The following is a 23,538-nucleotide window of genomic DNA, read 5'->3' on the forward strand; positions in this document are numbered from 1 at the left end:
TTTGAGATGACTCCTGATTGTAACACCAGACTGAGAAAATGTGTTTTCAAAATGACCCTGTTCACCATTTCAAACATATCTCTTGGATTAGCTTGGCAGTGGTTAACATTTATGGGATTTGTCTGAAAGCCAGGTAGACTTGGTACAACAGCCGTGCATGCGGTATTATGCAAGGGCCAGGAAACACAAAGATTAATTATTTTCGCAAGAGATAATGCCATAAAAGGAGAAATGTAATTATTTGACAAATTAGTTTGGATATTCAACCACATTAACATCATAAGTTTTTTTCTGCTGCAGTTTGCCACCACCGATGCAATCATTAATGTTATACTACCTTATTGTATAATAGAAACAAAAAAAAGCAGGAATGGAGTTTAACTTCACAACAGTATTTATAACTCAAGGCCTTGTGATAAAATAAGTCTTTTGTAGACAATAAACAGCATAATGAGTCAATTCTACATTGACACAGAGCAAACTATTTTGAAGGGATTCATCTCATTAGTTACGTTCGTCTTGAAACAACTATTTGCCCATGGCTCTTAACTACACACATACTGTACTATAATGTTGTTATTTCTAACAAAAAAGGCAGGGGTGGAAGGGAAAAGGATAAATGGAGCTGAAATGTGTATATGTGGCTGAGAAGCTGGAAATACACTTGTTGATGGAGTATATTGTACAGAATGAAATGGAATTTTAAAGCTGTGACCAGTAGAGTGCTCCCTTTCCACATCAGTGGATGGTTACAACAGGCGTGCAAGCATTGTATCGTGGTTATTCTGTGCTTTTGCCAGTAAAAGCCCAAAATTATAGCCCACGACCCAACATAAAACCCTGTGAGCACATCGCAGGCTGCACTCTCAACCTGCAACACCCTCTGTAAAATCCTTGCTTTAATGAATGCTCTGTTATTACATTTTTAGGTTATCTTCAATCAGCCCCAAAACAGTCAGAGGCAATAAAACGGAGTTCATTATAAAGGCATACTGAAAGAGCATGGGTTGAATGTAAAATCAGCCTTTTAATGTCAGGATATAATTTATGGTTGAAAACGTTGAGGTGTAAGTGCAGATGGCCCCCACTGAGAAAGTGCAAGTTGAGATGGCCCTGACTCTTCCCGATGACAGGGCTTCAACAACAAGAGGTAACACCATCACGTGTTATCTCCCATCATTACTCATGATCCTTTCTGTCCTCATCCACCTCACCGAACTTAACACCCCAACCTTCAAGATTTTACGTTCCACATCGACGTCTCTCTCTCTCCTCTTTTCCTGTTTATCACCATACTTTCTGTGTAAGCATACACACACACACACACACACACACACACACACACACACACACACACACACACACACACACACACACACACACACACACACACACACGTATCACCTGGAATGTGAAACAAGAAGATGACTGTTTATAACTGGGTCACAATTTGAACCAAGGCTGCACAGATAAGGCATGAGTGTACATATCTGTTGGCTCTTCTGACAGTATGTGTATATATATATATATATATATATATATATATATATATATATATATATATATATATATATATATATATATATATATTGTTGCGGGCCAGGGTTTGGTGGTGAGAACGATCAGTAGGTGGAGGAAGTTACATCATCTCCCACCAGACTCCCGGAATTGTTGGCCATCGCTCACAGATAATTCCGTGACGCGGCGGGTCGCTGAACCGACTGTGGACGCTAATACCTCCACCGCGTGGCGTAGGGTCTTTTTGTCTAGAATCAATTTACCTAATTAACCATGCGGTTTCGACTACTGGGGAACCAGGCCCTCGGAATGCCTTGCCCGAACTGGATCACTCTACCAACTTTGGCAGTGTTTCCCAAACTTTTTTGAGCGCGACCCAAATCCGGGTGTGGTGAAAATCTTGCGACCCAAGCTTCAATCAGCGTCTTTTTCCACGAAACATATCATAATAAAATCAGACAACCAGTGCTAATACATACTTTATTAGTGCGAGAGGTGTAATTACAGCTTCGTCTGCATGATATCTTCGATGCGGGGCTCGATCTTGCTGAGCGCAATGTGCATGTCGTGGCCGGGGTCGAGGCGATTGCGCGCCTTGGTTTTGATGACCGTCAGCGCCGAAAAGCCTTGCTCGCACAGAAACGTGGTCCCAATCGGGAGCAGACCATTCATGACTTTGGTGCCGATTATGGGCTTTTCTTTCTTGACCGCAGTCCAGAACTCTCCAAGTGACGCTTTGGCATAGAGTTGTCGATGGAACTCGTCGTGATGCAACTCGATGAACTCTTTCTGCAGTCCATGGACATCCCCAGACAGGTCGTCAACCTTAGCCTGGAACGGATTCCTGATCCAGTGCTGGGACGCCAGATCTCTGTCCGGGATGTAGCGATCGAACTCGGTGATCAGGTTCTCCAAATGGTTCACCAAGACGGGCTTAATCGCATCGAGCGCTCCAATCTCGTCATCCTCCCACTCCTCCAAGTACTCGTTCAATGACGGAAACGCCGCTGTTCTTCCGCGCTGCAGTTTCCCCTTCCAGAGCAGCAGGTTTTCCTTGAAGGCCGACAGTTTCTCGGAGAGTATGATGATGTTTTGATTCCTGCCTTGTATGGATGTGTTCAATTCGTTCACTGAGGCAAAGACGTCGTTGAGGTAGCAGACTTTGAGCATCCAGGGCTTCAAGTGGAACTGGATGGCATGGCGATGGTTCTTCTCATTGAGGAATATCTGCAGCTCTGTTCGTAGCTGCACTACACGAAGCAGGACCTTGCCATGGGAGAGCCATCTCAAACTTGACTAGAATAGGAGATGTTGGAATTCAGACCCGAAGTCAACAAACATCTTCTCGAACAGGCGAGAGTTCCCGGCGCTGGCTTTGACAATGTTGACAACGGCGACAACCTCCTGCATCACTGCCGGAAGATCCGGTGACAGATGTTTCGCAGCAAGGTTCTCATGATGCAAAAGGCAGTGGAAAATTCCGACGTTCGGATTGACTTGCTTGACTCACGCAGTGAATCACTGTCGAACACCAAGCATCATGGGAGCGCCATCGGTGCACAGGCTGACACAGTTTTTTTTCCCAGCTCAGGCCTTCTTCTTGTTGGAAGTTGTCCACGACGTTGCAGATATCGGCGCCAGTTGTCATCGTTTTCATTGGCGTGCAGAATAGAAATTCTTCCTCGAGGTCCGTCTCACACTCGTACCTCCCGAAAATCATGAGCTGGGCATCGTTCGTGACATCCGTCGACTCATCGAGTTGGTAGCTCCCTTTTCCCACCTTCTTCATGCGGGCCACCACCTGATCCTTTATATACATATACATATATATATATATATATATATATATATATATATATACATACATACATACATACATACATACATACATATACATATATATATATATATATATATATATATATATATATATATATATATATATATATATATATATATATATTGGCTGCTCTTAGAGCACCCTTATTCTGGCAATTTCCATCTGTCTGTCTGTCCACGAAACTTTGGTCAAACCTAGGGGCTAAACCACTCAACAAATTCCAATGAAATTTGGTAGGTCGGAACAATATTTCTGGGAATCGTGTGGTTTCGAATATGGGACCCCAGGTCCTAGCAACGGCATAGTATCGGCCCTTTAAAGTGGTCAAAAAATCGAAAAAAATCAAAATAAAAAAAAACGAAAAATCGAAGCTTAGAGTTCTGTGCACAATCTATCTCGCTCCCTTCATCCCAATTTGCAGCCCTAACAAAAAATATTTGAAGGAGGAAATAAGTTTTGGGCGAGTACATGTCGAACATTTCAGAAACGGTTAATTGTGAATATCTCCAAGAGAAAGTCTGATTTTGATGAAACTTGGGTGAAATGTGTGGAATGTGGCTAGCATGTACACAAAAATGAATGGTTGCTATGCACACCTCCGTTGCTTAGCAACAGCTAAAATACTTCATCGTACATCGTACACTTATTGCGGACTGTACAAAAAAAATTAATACCTCCGAAACTGGACCTCCGAGGGACCTGTTTTTTTGTGCCCAAGGAGAATGTCTTACAGCATTATATAAAAAAATAAAATCTTTAGCGAATAGATAAATGGAATTACCAGGGCTGCCATTTGTTAGAGTCTCTTTGGAAACATGCCTGTAATTTCACAAGGCGGGTTTCTGGGCTCAAACTAAGAGGGCCCATTTTCTGTTAGGTGGATATTATAATCTCAAAGATTCATTCTATGGTGGTTGAGCAGTTCCCATGATGCAAAGGGTAATACGTTTGTTCATGCTGTGATTTTTAAAAGCATCATTGAACAAAACTGTGCTTCACGTTATTTCTACAACCGTTCAACTAAAGTTTCCATCAAAATGACCACAATTTTAGAGGTAATCTAAATTTAGAAGTAACTAAGATAATCACATTTATTGTGCTAAATTGATTGAAAGCATGTACATGAATATCGGCTAGTCGCGTCGGCCAGCTTTCCATCGAGAGCGAGCCATGTCGCCTACTGGCATATATATATATATATATATATATATATATATATATATATATATATATATATATATATATATATATATATATATATATATATATATTACCACATTGTTGTTAACTATAATAGAACCTCAAGTTGGTTGTATTTGTTGCGGCTTCCTTCTCACATATTATTGTAACAAAAATATTATTTATGAAAATAAAACGTCAAGTTGAATGTCAAGCATTTGAAACGATTCACCACTCCATAAATATCAATGATTGCTTTTGAAAACAAAAGGCACAGCTGCTTGTATTTTGGCACAATATGCATTGTTTGTAGAATAATGACTGTAATAAGGACACTCACGTTCTGCTCTAGTGGGAGCAGATAAGGTTCTTTGCAGAGTGGGAAATACAGTGGAAAATTAATGAAAGAAGAGAAAGGAAGTAAATTGAAAAATATGAATCTCTGACTCGGTAACTTGAACAAATTTTTTTGTACTTCAGAATCAACAAAAATTATATGAAACTTCAGGAATTAAATGAAAACTCCAGTGAGGTTGAGCACTTTATTTTGGAATTTCAATTACAGTGTTGCCCACCTATTTATAAAAGGGCATCTTTCTGACCTTATTGCAGCACAACTTGGTCACAGGCAAAAGAATTGGCAGCAATTTAGATCTTCTCACCTGTTATCAGGATTCCAAAATACAATGACAATTTGTACTTTGTGTTTAGCCCCTGACAGGACTGCTGCAGGCAATTCATTGTGACACATTGTTGTCTGTACTTCTTTTATGGATAAACACTTGTGGTGTAGTTCATACCAGTGACCTAGATTCCAATTAGATATCGGTTGTTACATATTTTATGAAAATGGTCACTCGGACCTTGCCTGCTGAGTAATTCACAATGGAAAATTAAATAAAGGCTATTTAATCACTGCTAAGTCTCATAAACCCAAACCTTGATGTAAAACGACATTTTATATATATATATATATATATATATATATATATATATATATATATATATATATATATTTTTTAATTAAAACATTGTTTGTAAAAAAGATGCTTGAAAATTTTGTGTTCTTGTGCAGCATCAGACATTATACTGGTGTGCATACGTTCAGGTTCACATAGATCATGCAATTCCTTGGTTGCATAATTCCCTCTATCAATGCGATCCTGTCGGCAATCAGATCGACTCAAAAAATCTCAATTCAGCTTTTTGCCAGATTATGCCTATGTATTGATGTCATGGGATTTATGGCGTTACAAAAATGGAAAATTTTGTATTCGAACAAGTTTATTATTGCAGAGATGATTTGTGTGGAGTAAGATGTTGCTGCCCGATATTGTGGAAATGTTGCATTGGTTTAAGGTTTGTGATTTTTTTTTATGAATCAATGTATATAATCATTTTCTTAGCATAATTACCTTTGCCACGAAAAGTGATTCGAGATTATGTTGTCACCCCTGTCTGTTTGTTTGTCTGTCTGTGTTGTCTATCTGTCTGTGAGCAGGATATCTCAAAAAGTTAAGGACGGATTTGGACTAAACTTGGTGGACAGGTTGAGTGTGTGACAAGGATGAAATGATTTGATTTTGGTGAAGATCCAGATTTTTTTTCATGGATTCCTCACCTTTGAGCGATCGGATCAAAATGAATATATAGCACGACATCTCAAAAGTCTTGGACGGATGACGACAAAATTTGGTGAATGAGTTGATAAGGTGACACCAACAAGCCGACTCGATTTTGGTTAAGGTTCTGATGCAGATCCAGCCCATCAGTGGGATACCAAACATATGCTGTTCAGCCTTACTGTGGAGATATGCACTCTAACAAGTGTCGTTCTAGTTCATTGTGTTTTCGATTTTCCTTTTGCAATACTTTACGAAAATTTTGCAATATATTATTAGTCATCTGAGTTGTGCATCATTTTGTCCCATATTTTCTCATTTTCCATTGCAAAACCATTTATTAGAACATACCACGTTTTTTTTTCTATAATAGACACATAAATGTGTTTTTGTTGTTGATACATTGAGTAACATAAACACAGCAAATATTTTATGTAATATGGAAAACGAACATTCATCATCAAGAATAGTGTCGATCTACAGCGTGGATAAATATAACCATGGATTAAATCAACAGACCGTTGATCGAGTTGTGCTAACCATCGGTGAAAGCAAGGAAAAGTTGAGGTTTCTGGTGTAACCCTTCATCAGAACAAAAGAGGGGATTTACGCTGACCAAAAGCAGGATTACTCTTTTGCTCTGATGAAGGGTCAATGATGGAAACATTTGCTTTTCCTTGCTTCCCATGGTGGTTAGAATGTCTCGATTAATGTTCAGTTGATTCCATCCATTATTCAAAGAAAATCGTTAGTTTCTTTTGGCCCATATTATTTCAGTGTTATTATTGGAACATTAATGCGAAGTAATATGATAGGTTTAAAGCATATGCACAAGGCAGAGGCAGGGAATAATGTAAGGATGGGGAGGTTGGGGAGCGTTGGGGTTTCGGAAGAAAAGTAGGAGGTGAAAAACGAGATGCACTATACATAAAGGGAAGACAAGAATCTCTTGCTTGACAATGATTAAACTTTCTCAAATGGCTTTTACCTGCTAATGCTTGAGCACATCCAAAGCAATTTTAGCAAAACATTGGTTTAGATTCACGATTGTGGACAAGTCATGGAATGTGTGTGAGCGACAAACTCTGAAATGAGTGATTGTCATTGCTGGCAATGCTGAGAGTAAAGAGTGTCAGTATCTGTGAAGTTTACAATATGGAAGGACACGAATACAACATTGTTGAAAATAAATTGTTTATGTTCTTTACACGATTTTTTTTTTCAATAGGGGAATTAACAGCAAATGAAGAGTTAACCAAATAACTGAGTAGAATGGTACACATTGCAAGTGTTCATTACAGAGTATTATACAAGCAGAATGAACTTACTATACAGGTGCGTGGTGACCTGTACCATGCCGATGGATGTATGAACATGAACGTGATGACAACTTTCCCAAAGAATGCCGTTTAATTAGAGAATGAAAAAAATCATACATAAAGAATATTAGTGCATACAAGCAGTATGTAAATATCGAGCAATAAAGCATACAGACACCACCACAACATGCCAAACGAATAACGTGTTACAGAGAAGTATTTTCACAACAGGATAAAAACCTACCAAGTGTTCATACCCGAAGAATGAGTGAATGTTCAAGGGAAAGCATAAAACAGAGATAAACGGAGGCTTGCAGCACTCCGAAGGAAAAAGCATTGCATTACATGGCATATAGGAAAAGAAAATGTCACTAAAGACAGGAGATGTTGTTGTTGTTGTTGTTGTTGTTGTTGTCACTGTTGCCGTTGAAGTTGATGTTGCCAAGCTTCAACATGTGTTGTTGTCTCGCCTCAGCACTTGCTATATTCCACTATGTGATCAATTTAAAAATAAGGGCAATACATCTGGGCACTCACCTGGTAGCAGCTGGATAAGATAACCAGGGAACCACTGGTAGGCATGGATGACCCACAAAATATGTAATGGAGAATAAAGTAAATGCCTATGGATTACTTTTTAATGCCATGAACAAACTTTGGTACATCACGAGTGTTAAAGTTTTGGTCAAGTTGCATCGAAATTGTGTGTGTAGTTTCTGAGAAGAAAGCAAATACCTCTTTTGAGGGAGCAACCCCACCCTTTGACAACCTTAGACTCAGATTGTTTTTTTAATGGTGTGAACAATCTTTGGGACATCATGGGTGATGAAGTTTGTGGTCAAGTTTCATCGAGATTGTGTGTGCAGTTTTGGAGAAAGGAAATACATATTTCAGGTGGCATTCCCCCCCCCCCACTCCCCGACCTGATTTTTCTGGACAGAAAGCAGAACAAGCACAAATGAGCTAAGATCCTCGTCCTCTTAATGAAGACGTCATCAAAACGAATATGACGTCATTGTGATGTATCAGGGCATGTCAAGAGGGCATGTCACTCGGTAATTAGGTCACGTGATTAATTAGGTAACCCGGTTAACCCAGAGATGGGAGGACCCTCGGTAACATGGTTGAGTTATTGGCGTTAACGATCAGTTTGCGACCTGTCATGTCACGGAATTATCCATGTGCGGTGTGACGGCCTTCAATTCTGGGGAGTCTGGTGGGAACCCAAGATACACACACACACACACACACACACACACACACACACACACACACACACACACACACACACACACACACACATATATATATATATGATATATATATATATATATATATATATATATATATATATATATATATATATATATATATATTAGGGTGGTCCAAAAAAGTCGAATAAAATAGAATGCTGCTCCACAAGCTTAAAATTATTCTGATATGATCCAATAACGCGCATACGTTTTTTTTTAGCTTGATCGGAGTTGATTTAGAGGTCGCTCCATATGATGACTTTTAGTCTCATGACGTGAATAAATTAGGGTATGGTCAGGTACGATTACGGGTACTTCTGTATGTCCGAGGTGGAAATGGAGTGCATTTTCGAACTCTCTGGGGTCGATTTACTCTAAGAAATGACTGCACCGACATTGAATTCACTACCATTTCGAAAATATGACCTAAAACAAGATTTATCATTACTCGAGTTGAGTAACTAATCCTACTCATTTCGATATTTTCTAATCTATAATTAATTTGTTGTCCGTCTAAACATTTCTTTGAGTAAATCGACCCCACTGAGTTCGAAAATGCAGTCCATTTTCACCAAAGATGTTCAGAATCTATGGATTCGCATCTCACCATACCCTAATTTTTCAATCAATGGAATTACAAACTATTGGAATATTTGGTCTCATTTACCAAATACCACTATCATCTCCACCTCTATTGCTGTCTCCACTCCCGCCTGATCTTATTTCTCGCCGGCCCAACATCCAGTGTTTTTATTTAGATTCAATGATTCACAAAAAATATGTTACTTATTTATTTAGTTATTATTATATGAAATTAGGGTATGACAGACAGACAGACAGACACAACGAAAATAGTGGTCACTGCTGGCGCCCGCGAACCAAAAACTGTAATTTTGATGATTATTTGTTTTGGAACTAATCAAAACAGGACTGTCCTTGATTGTAATGTATTAATTGACAGTGATTTTATTCAAATACATTGTATATGGCATATATTGCAAATTAGTAGATATTTTTAAAGTATCACATCATCCTTGTTGAAAAACGTAATTGGTTCGCGGGCGCCAGCAGTGACCACTATTTTCGTTGTGTCTGTGTGTCTGTGTGACTGTGTGTCTGTGTGACTCTCTCCAGTGCATAGCTCCATGACGTTTGATGCGATCTTGATGAAACTTGGACACAAGCTAGATACTATGGTCTAGTTGTGTCTTTTTGTATGAGGGGCGTCTCATGCCCCTTGTGGGTGGAGCCTTGCCCACTTGAACTTATTTTTCGACTTTTTTCTCGCAATTTCATTTCCTAGAAGCTGTGCGTAATGTCCCTCAGTACAACATAAAAAATCCGATTCGATTTGGTCTATTTTGACGGAAGAGATAGGTTTTTACGGTAGGGCTTCCTCAATAATAAATCCCGCGAACCATCGTCGCCTCCCGGCTTGTTTTGTCATATTCCCATCAGTTGATTGTGGTAGACTTTTAGTATGTTGAACAAGAGACATCACCATAATGCATTGTGAAAAAACAAATTATATTGCGATTACTTTGACCTTTTTCACTATTTTGACTGGCCGACAAAGGGGGTTTACGTGCTTTGTTTTTTGATCCTATAATGGTGACGAAAACAAAAACATGTCATGTTAATGCAACTGAAGCAATATTACAAAATACAGTGTTCATTGGTTCTTGCAGACATGATTAAACATTGTATAATTTGTTGTTTATCAAAATCCAAATGTGCTGTGGTGTGGTACATGGAATTCCTCGATTGTGTCGTGACCGTTTCATTATTTGCATTAGAAATGGCATATCTGTGGTGAAGTGAAAAATGTCTATTTTGTGTTTTATACCTCAGTTGTGCATCTGTATTGTGTTGCAAGGCATTGGCAGTTCTGTGGTCTCGATCTCTCAGAACCAGCTTATCACCTGTATTGTGCTTTCAAACAGTTGGCGAAGGAACCTCTTTCGATGTGCAACGACACACAAAGTTCTCCAGATGGACATTTCGATAATTAATACAGGGAGGATAAAGAACAGTGGATCACTGCAAATTATTGCCATATAAAACACAAAAATCCATGAGATCACAGTCATTTTTCTTTTTGTAGTATCCATAATCAAGGTTACCAAAAGAGCGAGTACACTGAACGGATCAGGACATAGCAGGATGCAAAAGGAGCAGGAGAGGGAAGGGAAAACAACAACAGCAGAGAGGAAGGCCAAGATCGAGGGAGACGTGGACAAACAAAGAGTTTTGGAGGAATGGGATATGAATGGGGTGCAGGAGAGGATGCATGGGGTGGACAAAATGGATAAAGAAGGAAATTCCAAGGGGGGGGACTGGAAATTTGGATGGAGAATGGATTGGGGTGGGGTTACTGAGGGTATAAAAGATGATTGTTTTGAATTGAAGAGGATCTGAGATGGTGGTGAACAGCCGTCTTGAAGAAATGGAAGGAAGAACGAGATTGATTAGCATGTGGAAGTTGGTTCCACAGGTGGGGGAAAAAGAGGAAAGAATGTGAAGAGATGAGCAGTGATCCTAGAATTTGGTAGTTTCACCAGAAGGGGGTTGATGGTGGACCATGCTGTGGCACATGCTCCCAATATATGTATGTAAGAGAGGCACCTCACCTGCTGCCTTACACCAGCCCTCACCACAAGCCACACTTGGACTCTCCTTCACTTCGTTTCAGCTTCTGCTTGCAACACAAACTGTTTCCCACCAGAGCCGCATCTACATTTGGGACTCGCTGTGTTCTGCTGGATGCAGCACTGTTACTTCAGTCCCGTCATATTATTCTGGTCTTTCTGCTGAGGGATGTCTGAGGCCTTAAGGACTTAATAATTAAGAAGCTACTGCTCATTCATTGCTTGGGGGCACATATGGGGTTTATCATTTATAAATAATTGCTTTGTTTCCCTGAATTCCTGCACATTGCCTACTTAAGCACGCCATTATAATTCACTTGGTCTCTGAGTGATTCAAGTCTTCTGATCACGAGTTATATAGGCTAATAAGTAATAATTTCTGCAAATTGATGGATTGAGTTTAGTGGCAAACAGTGCCCAGCACAAAAACTGACCTGCGTCAGAGCGATCTCCGCTTAGTTTGCTAATTTCATAATCTGGCACATGGTAGTGGAATGTTAGAACCAGTTGGGAGACACACCGATTACCAATACCCGATAACCTACACAGAGCACCAGAATCAGTTGGCCCACATGACCACTTTGACACAGTTTGTTGGGATTCGGACAGAGCAACTGGGCCAAGCCTGGTGACTACAACTTACACTTTTGCGTCTCAGCCAGGGACTTACACCATTAGCCTTACTTGCTTTCTTCAAAGATCATCACAGTGATTTGTGCACGAGTAATGGAAAAGTTAAAATATTTCACCAATATTACAAGTTTAGACACTTGATGGGAAACATAACTGTCTGTGAGTATAACTTCCACGAGAATGACCACCATACACGTTTTGATTCATCCCATATGTGTATAACAAAGGTCAGGTCAGGTCAGATAGGAAAGTAGGGTAGGAGGGTAGCACCCTATGTGGTCCTAACATTGTTTAAACAGCATCCTGTCAAAACACTTTATAAATGTATCAACAGACAGTGATTGAACAGCTTCTTTGTCGCCTCCATTTCACATGTTAACCAGTCGATCAGTATAGAAAACTGCTCTCCTCTTGCAGCAGGTCGCAGGCTTGGTCAGTTTCCAGGAGTGACCACAAAGGTTTTCATCCCAACTGAAACAAGGTGGTTCTTCATATGACACTTGGAGTTTGCCGTGCAGGATCTGGGAGAGAGTGATCAAATCTCCTCTAATTTGTCTGTAATCTCGTGAAAAGAGGTGTAGGTTAGATAAGCAGTCCTCGTATGAGAACAGTGCTCAACTTCTTCCCATTCTCGTAGCCCATCGTTGAACCCGCTTGAGTATCTTTCCATCCCGCTGAAGAAACTGCTTCCACACCGGTAGGCCGTATTCAAGGTGTGACCTTACAAGTGTGGCATATAGGTGCTGGAAAATTTCCGGCATGATTTCTGTAAAAGCATGGCAAATGGCAAAAATCACCCTTTGCGCTCTGTTTGCAGTGCTGGTGCATTGCATCATCAACGATTGTGATGCCTGCATGCCGATTCTCAAATCGACAATCGATGTCACAACCGGCAATTCAGCACCATTTATCCCATACACAATGGTGGAACTTTGGTGTTCGATGTGCATTACTTTGCATTTTGCAGAATTTAGCTGCATTTGCAACTTAATGGCCCACCTTTCAAGAAGGGAAAGATCTTCATGTAACATTGAATGGTCATCACCCTTGAGAGCATCACCCCAAAATTTTACATCGTCCTAAAAAAAAAAGGGCCTTAGATTGAAAATTGTCTACAAGATCATCAATAGAGACAAGGAATAATACTGGGCAAAGCACAGAACTCTGAGGTACTCCACTTAGTAACTCCTTCCATTGTGACAGGGTACCATTTATGGAGAACCATTGTTTATGTCCTGTTCGGAAATCATGAAGCCAGAAGAGAAGGTGTTGCCCAATACCTAGCCCCTCAAGCTTTAGTCAGAGTCGTTCTTGCGGTGCAGTGTCAAATGCTTTACTAAAGTTAATGAAACCAACATTAACTGTTCGGCGTTCGGGTAGGTACTTCCAAGCTCTCTTCTCCCATCTCCTTGCCATTAATGAGTAGCCCTCACTGTGGTTACTGCAGGTGTCATTTTTTCACCCTCCTCCATCATTAAGAGGGGTTTATCAGTAACACAGCACTCCATTGTCGGAGTGCCACCAGTCAACAATGCAGTGTCACTGCGGAGCATTGCCCTGTTGCTTGCTCTCTTTCTTGCACAGTTGATAACATAGCAATCTTTGCAAACTGCTTGAATTTGCACTGATGCATGCCATATGAGTTCTCCATAAAACTTCTTTCTGATTGAGAAGAATTTAATATGGAACATGCCTGTTGTTGGATTAATGGTTGGGGTGGTGGGCTTGGGATCCTCGGATCCTGAGTTCAAATCCCACTTGGCTGTTCAATTAATACCAGGTGGGGTTGACTCTGCCTGTCATCCTTCTGAGGTTGGCAAAATGAGTGCCAGCATGCTGGTATCCTGTGTCGGAGTGGTGACCCTTCCAGTTTTGTTTCTAATAGCCAAGGAGACTGCTTCGGCAGCACCATCACTCTGTACAGAGTATGGTCCCAATGGACGGATGGAATAAGGAACCAGTGAATGCAGTCATAGCATTGCACAGCCTGATCTCATCCCCAACACCTCAGGAGCACTTTCTGAAAGTATTGGATGCCATTTTCTCAGACCTACGGCTTTTGGCCTCTGGCCTTCGCCTGTTTCAGGCCAGCAGTATGATCGCTGCTCAGAAAGGTATGATCACAACTCCCAATGAATTCGTCCATAACTAAAATAGTAAAAAAAATCTATAACTAAAAACAGCAAATGTCAAACACCAGCACCAGCACCAGTCCAATCACCACGAGCACCAATTTGTTATTATAATGCTTAGTGCGAAAGCACGTTCATGCTTATAATGCTCCTTGTTACTTTCTGTCTCTAATAGATGGGTTTGGCTGGCAGGATGGCCGAGAAACACACACACTCTCGCCTATAAGCTGTGCAGCCTCGGGTAAAATTTCGACCAAGCTATAAACTGTCATCCCAGATTTTCACAGGCAGGGTGATTGATCAATGTTGTGTGCTGTCCCTCAGATTTGTTAAACAGGTGTCCCATCTGCTGGCATTAGTCAGTGGAAGTTGAAATCCTACGGTGTCCTTCACAAAGATCGGCAAGTTTTCATCGGCAACCTGAAGAAATTCCAAATTCCTGCCCTAAAAAGTGATAAACGAAGAAACAAGTGAATTGGCCAGAAACTTAGAAAACAAAAAGTTGGAAAACTCATGGCCTCTGGCTTTCAGCAGGAGGCCAATAAAGTCATGCAATTTTGTGCAACACGAAAGCAGGACACCCTACATGCATGCCATCAGGCAGAGGATGTCATGGTCGATGCCATGCTTAATAAGCACAGCTCATGATAGCTTCACTAAACTATTACCAACAACCATTATGAGCCTTCACATTGCAGCCTTTGCAGCATCCTTGGTAAATGGTGTTAATGATAAGAATCTGGCTGTGTTTATTTCCTGCTTTCCCACCACTCGGTGATGGACGCAACGCATAAAAATTCCTATTTACACTCGGCATCTAATCACCCGTAACATACCTCCTACCGCTTTCTTCAGGCAGAAGGAGCAATATTAAGTTTGCAAGGTTTGCTGAAGGCTACTTTAAAACTATAAATGAAGTTACTAAAAAGCTTTGGGTCAAGCTGAGAAAAATAAATTGCCACATTTTATTTTAAATAAACTCTAGTGAAAATGTGATGCTTAATGCAAGAAAGCAACAACAATCTTGTTGAGCATTTGGGCCTTGAGTAAATTTAAGTGATGGAAAGTATTTTGGCGAAAAGGAAAATAAAATAATGCCAAATACAAAATGTCAGCTTCATTCATACATTTAGATGTCAAGTTATAAACTTCATTAAAAAAATTATTGGCAAAAAGGTAAAACAGCTTGTAATTATGTTTGCCAAAACAGACACAATATAAAATACCATCCCCAAAGCAAAATGCATGTTAGCAATAAGAGGAGTTGCAAACAGTGGTGCTAATATGAATTCCAAAGGGCTCCATCAAAAAAACTCACAAAATATGAAAATCCTCTTGAGATGGTATCAAGAGGAGGTTAACTTTCAGACTGCGAATTGTAATTGCTAATTTTTTTTTGTTAACATGAAAGAGTTAACTACTCTGTATAAATTGGTTTCCACAATTTCCAAAGGCAAGAAACTATATTAAGTCGTAAAAATCCTTATTTGCATGCTAAAACTACAGGTTGTGCTTTGTATTGGTTGTAAGAAAGCCTCTGTATCTGTCTACAACTTATGGGTTCATTCTTTCAATGTTAAATCAATAAGGAGAACAACTAAAATCACCAACGTAATTACCGATTCAGCTCTGCACAGTTTAGGTTCCACTGGAGAAAATGGGGGTCGGGGGGGGGGGGGAGGGGAAGATTGCTGAAAATGAAGAATGCTGGGATGCAGATAAAAATTATTTCACTACTTTGCAGGAAAAAAAAATAGGATTAACTCTGCTGGGATCAACAAAAATACAAATGCACAACCAACTATAATTGATTACGATGACAAAGACTCAGACCTCAACATTTTAACAACAGAGTTGCCTTCATTAGCATATACTATACAAACAGCATGGTATGGTATTGATGTACTCTCGCCTTAAATTCCAGAGAAAATGGCATACACCATGGAGTACTAATAACTCCACAATAATGCAAATTTGAATCAAATTAGAAGTTGAAAAAGATGTCCATATGTTGTTTTTCAAGACAATGGAAAAGGCAAATAATAAAGCAGAATTGTTAGGATCGGTCGCTCAGAAATTTTTTCGAGGAAAGCATCTTGAGGAAAGAAAAATATTGTTCAATTCACTTTGAAGAACATTTATCTCCTCGGAGTGACCACAGAGGCAATGTGCAAGAATACAAAGCAATAAGCAACAAAAAAACAAGCTAACTATTTTTTTTCAAGGAAACCTTTTTGCAAACGACGATCAAACATAAGAAAATGTGCATGATAAGGTGATGGTATTGCAGGGGTTTTCAGAATATTTAGTGAGGGGATCTGTGAACCCCTATTGCTCGGCTGACAGGATGGCCAAGAGGTACCCACACAAACCTCCAAGGGATCTAGCCTGGGTTTAAATCCTGACCCAGCTATAAACAGTCATCTTGGTGTTTCACAGGCAGGGTCATTCATCATTGTGTGTGCCGTCCCTTGGATGGATGGTCAAGGGGTGTCTAGTCAGCCGGCATTAGTTGGTGGACGATAAAGATCCCATGGTGTTCTTCACGAAGAAGAGGTGAGCTATCGCTGGCATCATTAACAAATTACAAGTAACTTCCATAACCTATAGAGGACATTGCATCAGTTGCAAGTCCATGCCCTCAACCAATGATGCCTGATGATGCACACAAAATTTCCTCAAACAATAATGCCGAGTGATGCCCAGAGCCTGGTGATGCACACGAAATAATTATATGAAGAACCTCTATTGCATATAATAGTTTATTTCACCAAATGTGATATCGATTTTCATTTGTGCAGGACGTTTACATTCTGGTGGCATTTATGACAAAGATGAAAGGTTTTGTGAGAAAAAGCAGGCACATTAACCCAATCATCTTTTTGTCACTATATATATATATATATAAATATATATATAAATATATATATATATATATATATATATATATATGTATGTGTGTATATATATATATATATATATATATATATATATATATATATATATATATATATATATATATATATATATATATATATATATATATATATATATATTGCAAGAAGACTACAGATGTTTGTTTGGTGTATGCCCAAAAAGCTCGAGATGGTCTAAATTTCTAAAGGGTATGTTCCAATAGTGGTTAGGGTCTAAGGGGTCAAAAGGGTCTCTCTAACCACTCTAGCATGTAAAAGGGTCTAAAAAGGTCTAAGTGGTCTAAAGCTCAAAATTGTCAAATATCCATACTGTCTAACTCTGAAGGGTGTCGGGGTCTAAAGAGTCTCAGGGTGTCGAGGGTATTGGGAATGTTAAGCATTCTTAAGGGTCCTGGGGTCTTAGGGTATTGGGGATGTTAGGCATTCTTAAGGGTCTTAAGCATCTTGGGGTCTAAAGGGTCATGGAGATCTTTGGGCTCTTGAAGATCTTGGGAGTCTTAAGAGTGTTGAAGTGACATCCATAACATTGTTGTCTGGGAGTGGGATTTTTGAACCCCTGACATGCATCCAAGAGCAGCAACATTGTTGTTCAGGAGTGCAGAATCTGGAACCCCAAAAACAACCCTAAATTGTGTCAGGAATTTTGGATTTGAAGCTGGGGTGTGAGCAAATCATACCCCAAACCAAGTTCAGAAGTGAGTTCGGAATAAATTGAGAGTGAATAGCACTATGTCGGACCAAAGCAGGCAGGACAAGGTGGGACGAGTTGGTAAGATGCAGCTGTGAACGAACTGGACTTTACTGAGGAAGGACCGGTAGAGGGCACAGTAGAGTCATCCCTTCTAATTGACAATCTGGCTGACCCCCTCCCCCCATCCTTAAGCCCAGTGCTCCTGATGGAGCAAGAGCAAATGCCACAAGGCAGCAAGTCGCCGTCACCAGCACAGCTGGATGAGAGTCAGCAACTAAATGCCATGATGGCCATGTTTTAAATGATGGAGGCAAGGGTGAGAGCCAGGCAGGCAGAGACAAGGGATGGGCTGGACAGGCTGGGTGTGGGATAGGCTGGCATAGAGACAAAGTTGAAGGCTGTGGGCAATAAATTGAAGGAGGGGCTGGCAGAACTTGGTGAAAATAAATGACACTATGTGAGGAGTTGGACAAGGTGAAAGTGTATGCGGAGTGTGTGCGAAAGGGAATGGCAACTGCTCAGATTAAATTAGGGAAGAAATAAAAGAAAGGAAAGGAGAAGTAGAGGGGTTGACAATAGAGGTAAAGGAACTCAAAGAAAAGTAGGTGGAGTTGAAGGGAGTAATTGAAATCTCTACAAGTAAAAGGCAATGTATGTGTATGTGTATGTGTGTGCATGCGTGCGTGTGTCAGTGTGTCTCCTCCATAACTCCAAAACCATAAAATCTGGCAGCCTGATATTTTGCATGCATATCAAGAAAACTCCAAGGAAGTGCAGAGTCAAAATTGGGTGTTTTGGTTAATAAAAACACCCCTTTTGAAGATAGTTTAGGGGGTGCTAATCACAAAAAAAAGCCTTTCCAATATGGTGGCACACCATCTTGGTCAGCCCTCTGTGCTTGCTTTAGTCTTCAGCTGCCATTTTGTTCTGCAGAATCAAACATGCCTCAATTTGGAAACACGATCTACTGTCACAGAATGATTAAAGTATATAATCGAAATATTATGTCAGATTTGAGAATCAGATCTGGTGAACATAAGTATTGAAACCTGGAATGAAATCCAAAATTTTTAACAAAATAGCGATTTTTTGATAACATTGCATTTATTGAAGCAAAGCATTAAACCTACCTTTTTCTACTGTTCAGCCGATTATAATGAGTGAAGAAAAAATTGTGGAACATGCAGAAAGTGTAAATTACAACGATTACAAGAAAATTATGCACAGGAGGAGGCCAATCAGCCCATCATGCCTGCATCACACCAATTCCAGATTTAATAAATCCATCAATACCCCTTCCCTTTGTCATTAGTATCTCCCACAGTGAGGCTGAGTCTTTGGGCCTCTCACTCTTTCACCACAAACAGGTCGGTGGTCGTTCTGTCTTCTACCGTCTCATCTCTGGTCTTGCCCCCCCCCCCTCCTGCTTTGTCTGCAATTTGTCCCCACCATATTTCCGCAGGGCGCTCAAGGTCCACCAACAACCCCCTTCTGGTAAAACTACCAAAATTACGATTTACTGCTCACCTTCACTCTTTCATTCCTCTTTTTTCCCACCTTTGGAATAAACTCCCACACTCTCTTTAATCTCATTCTTCCCTCCAGGCCTTCAAAAAAGCTGTTCGCCACCACCTCTTATCTTCCCCCATCCAAAAGCTCGATCTTTTCTTCCCTCCCCCCCTTAATCCACCCCAAACCCACCTCCTTCAAATTCCCTGCTTTCCTTCCTGAAAGTTGGGCTGGCTACTGCTCCGTCCGTATACCTGTAACACAGCACCATCGAGAGTGGCACTCACAAAAATGGTTGAAAGGGGTGACACAACATCAAAAGTGGAAGATGAACACTTCATGACATGCTCTTTTCACCGATACATCTAAATTCTCTCATACTACTTCAACAAAGGACATTTAAGACTCTGGAGATAAAGTGTAAAGTGATTTGCTAATTGGGTTATTCGGCTGCTTTATGAGATTGGTTGAAGCAGCTTGATGGCATCAGCTGGCATTCAAGTTATATGTATCTCGCCATTATTCAGAGATGTGCTATGACTAGTGACAGACATAAGGATGATCATCAAATGTATCACTCGTATGGACTGGACTGCATGATCTCCAGACATATATCTGATAAAACGTGAACTTGAGACATCTTCAAGAGGTGTGCTTGTTGATGCTCAATCCACCCAGGTCGTCCACATGAAAACATAACATAACAAAAGTTTTGAGGTATATATAGCTGTTGTATTTTCACATGTATTTATTTCCTGGTTGAAGAGGACCGAGTACATTATACATTCAATAAACAACCGTGACGTCATTGGAAGACAAAGTTAAGTTGTTTTGCAAAAACAAAATGGCTGTCTCGAATGCAGCATGAAAATTGACAATGATGCCAGCCTATAAATTATGTCAGAAAAGTTTACATTGGTATAAATGACATTAATAATTGCAGGATGGCTACCATTTATCCTTCTACAGCTTGTACCTGTCTTGTCATCGACCAAATCGGATATTTCACCTCTCACTCTCCAACAAGTGCCACTTTCAGTCTACTAAGGGACTGCACTGTTAAAAATATGATGAAGTCATATAAACAGGAGAGCTTTGGCCCAAAAGTGTCAGTCGAGTCCAGACCGGCAACAACCTTTTAGGGTTTTCTCGCCAACTCCACTATCATGATGCTATCATCATAAATGTTCCCCAACAAGCCATTTCGCCCATCAAAGTCAGCACTAGTATTGTCACCTTATCTTTCTTTTTTTTGTCCATGCTCTATCCTTTTAATTGATGAGCATCAAGCAAGAAAATCAGCACTACCATTTTTAAAGTATTCGGTAATGATTCACCAGGGTTTGAACTGCAGACCTCCTAGACTCAGGGTGGACACTCCAACCATTATACTATCAAGTCTGATTAATATATCACAGGAACAACCTTTATTTCTTCGGGGAAAAAAACTTCAGCATTACATTTAAAAATAGTTTCAGTCTGGAAACGCATTAATTAGGACTTCAGCATATATTGAAATGAGATACGATACTGAAATGAGGTATTTGCTGCTCAAGGCACATTGCAAATGTTTCTTAATAGTGAATGGGCAATAGCTGCAGGTAAAAAGCTGGTGCAGCACCATTTTGGACCATGAACACATACTTTTTTTTTTAAATCATTGAAGAACTCCCAACATACCTGGAAAAAAACGTTATTGTTCAAATTCAATGTTTTAAATAAATAATCTGTAAAATTTTGTGTGGATATAATCAGACATTCTACCGCTTGTACTCTGGCTCCTTGCGAACTTTATGTGCTCGATGCGATTTACTTAATTGCTTTGCACACCTTCATGTTCATTACACATGACCACCAGCTACAGGATGAATTAATAATACATCAAAATGTCATGAAGATTAGCAAGAAATGGAGAGGTTCACTAACCTGGATTTTTCCTTCCTTGTTTTCTGTTAGGTGGATATTATAATCTCGAAGATTCATTCTATGGTGGTTGAGCAGTTCCCATGATGCAAAGGGTAATACCTTTGTTCATGCTGTGATTTTTAAAAGCATCATTGAACAAAACTGTGCTACACGTTATTTCTACAACCGTTCAACTAAAGTTTCCATCAAAATGACCACAATTTTAGAGGTAATCTAAATTTAGAGGTAATTTTTTAATGGGCAAGCAACGCAGTCAAATCTTGCATTTATTTCAAAGATTAAGTATGTGATACAATAAGAAAACCAGGAGAGCAAGAAAACTGGCAAGGCATTGTACACAGCAAAGCAACTGATGATGAACTTTTCTTTGGCCTCCTTTTCCTCAATAGTTAATACGCTTTACCATCCATACATACACAGAACAAGAACATTCACAAAATCCTCGACCCTCTACAAACTAATACTAATAATTACTGGGTGGTTCAATAACCAGAATTATCCACAAATTTTCAAAACACTCTGTATCTTCCCAAACAACTTACATTACGACTTGTCTCATTTTTACTGGAGCTATTCAAGTTTTAGAATGAATATCTCATCTCAAGAAACATGAGTCGTCTATAAACAACAATTTGTTCCACACTGAATCATAAGAATACAAGTGTTAACGTCACATTGGAGTGATGAAGTGTTTACATTGAAGTGTTAACCTCAATACACCACCAATCCGAACACTCCCAAGGAATGTGACACTTGCTGCAGTTTTATTAGACCTATGATCTGCGTTGGAACACTGCCATGTAACGTCTGCTAGAAATATGACATTTCAGTTTAGAGAACTTAACCCTTTTATGGCTCCACTGACAAGGTCGCTGGTGGCATCATGTTTTCGGGCTTTCCGTCCATCCGTACATCCGTTTGTCCATGTTAATTTTCTGTTTTCTCTGCAACTGCTTTAGCTATTGACATTAAATTTTCAGCATAAGTGTGACTACTCATGTAGAATGATTGAGTTATTACGACCTCATAGGTCACATGGTGTGGCAGCCATGTTGGAAGAAAGGAAAAACTTTGTGACTCTGTATCCCAAAAACACTCCATGAAAAAAATGAAACTTGGCATATGGGAATTATGATGGTGCAAGTACTCCATATGGGGATTAAGAGTGCTTTTTGATGACGTCATGACAGCATACAAACGCTTTATCCGATCAGTATGAAAATTTTTGAGGGTCATCTCGGGCTAAATTGTACATGGAAAAAAAAATTGATGATGTCCTCAGTCACGTGGTTCGGCATCAGGTCACATACTGTTTTTTACATAAAAACCTTCCAAAATCCTCTTCTCCGAAACAGCTGAACAGTTCGAGGTGAAACTTTTTCAGGAATGATCACCTATCCATGAGGAACAAAAATTTCTCCACCTATGACATCACGAGTCAAATGGTTTGGCAACCAGATTTGATTTGCCCAAAAATCTCTAAAAAAATCATCTTCTCCAAAATGGCTGGAGAGATCGAGGTGAAACTTCACACACATTCACTAAGTTTTGGGAATACTGGGGTGTTTACCAATAATGAATAGGATGCGTAGTAGGAAGCCATATTGGATTGCACAAAAATCTTTAAAAAAAATATTTCTCTTGAACTGCTTCATCAATCGATGTGAAACATCAGAATTATGATCTATTAGTCATGCGGATTATATGTTTGAAGTTTAAACGTGATCTGACTCATGATCTGGCAGCCAGAATTATTTAATATTTTGAATCTGGTTTGAGGGATTTAAATCAAAATTGGTACAAGTGCGTATAATGATGTCATAATGTGGGCGGAGGCATATCTGGAATCATCACAACGTTGAAGAGTGCCCTTCTCGTCTTAAATTTGTAGTAATGGACAACTTTGGCAGGTACCTACTGGGATGATTATCCTATCTTGTGAAGTTATTTATTCATATTCGTTAATGTTTGCCATAAAAATTACGTTTTCAGAGAGGTTGATCCTATTTGCCCTTTACAATTATGTGTGGCTAGCCAAGAATTTGTGGTAAATAAAGGGACGGTTGTGGAATGTGGAAATGTGGAAGGGTGCATGCGGGGGGGGGGGGGGGGTGGGGAGGAGAGATTCACTCCAGATTTTGTGCAAAGCCACAGACTTGCTGATCAATCCTCATATATAACTGTAGAAAAATAGATCATTTAATTGAATTAAAGAGAGTGCTCTACATTGCAGATGTTAGCGATTGTGGATGATACTTTGCCGATATTGCTCCTGTATCTCGTGTGAGATGTATGATTGCTCATAAAATCCTCCCATAAAAATGAACCAACA

General features: G+C 39.8%; 1 long non-coding RNA gene across 1 annotated transcript in view; it reads left to right on the forward strand.

Annotated features, from left to right (window-relative positions):
* Positions 1–23,289, forward strand: part of LOC147020410 (uncharacterized) — a 32,111-nt gene extending 8,822 nt beyond the window's left edge. Inside the window, exon 3 of the long non-coding RNA XR_015061815.1 lies at positions 21,237–23,289. This is a non-coding gene — a long non-coding RNA (uncharacterized LOC147020410). The remainder of the gene's footprint in view (positions 1–21,236) is intronic.
* Positions 23,290–23,538: the final 249 nt, after the last annotated feature.

The sequence above is a fragment of the Eptatretus burgeri genome, chromosome 9 (genome assembly GCF_056783735.1).
Source record: "Eptatretus burgeri isolate ZD-2024b chromosome 9, Ebu_testis_v1, whole genome shotgun sequence".
Classification (NCBI taxonomy): domain Eukaryota; kingdom Metazoa; phylum Chordata; class Myxini; order Myxiniformes; family Myxinidae; genus Eptatretus; species Eptatretus burgeri.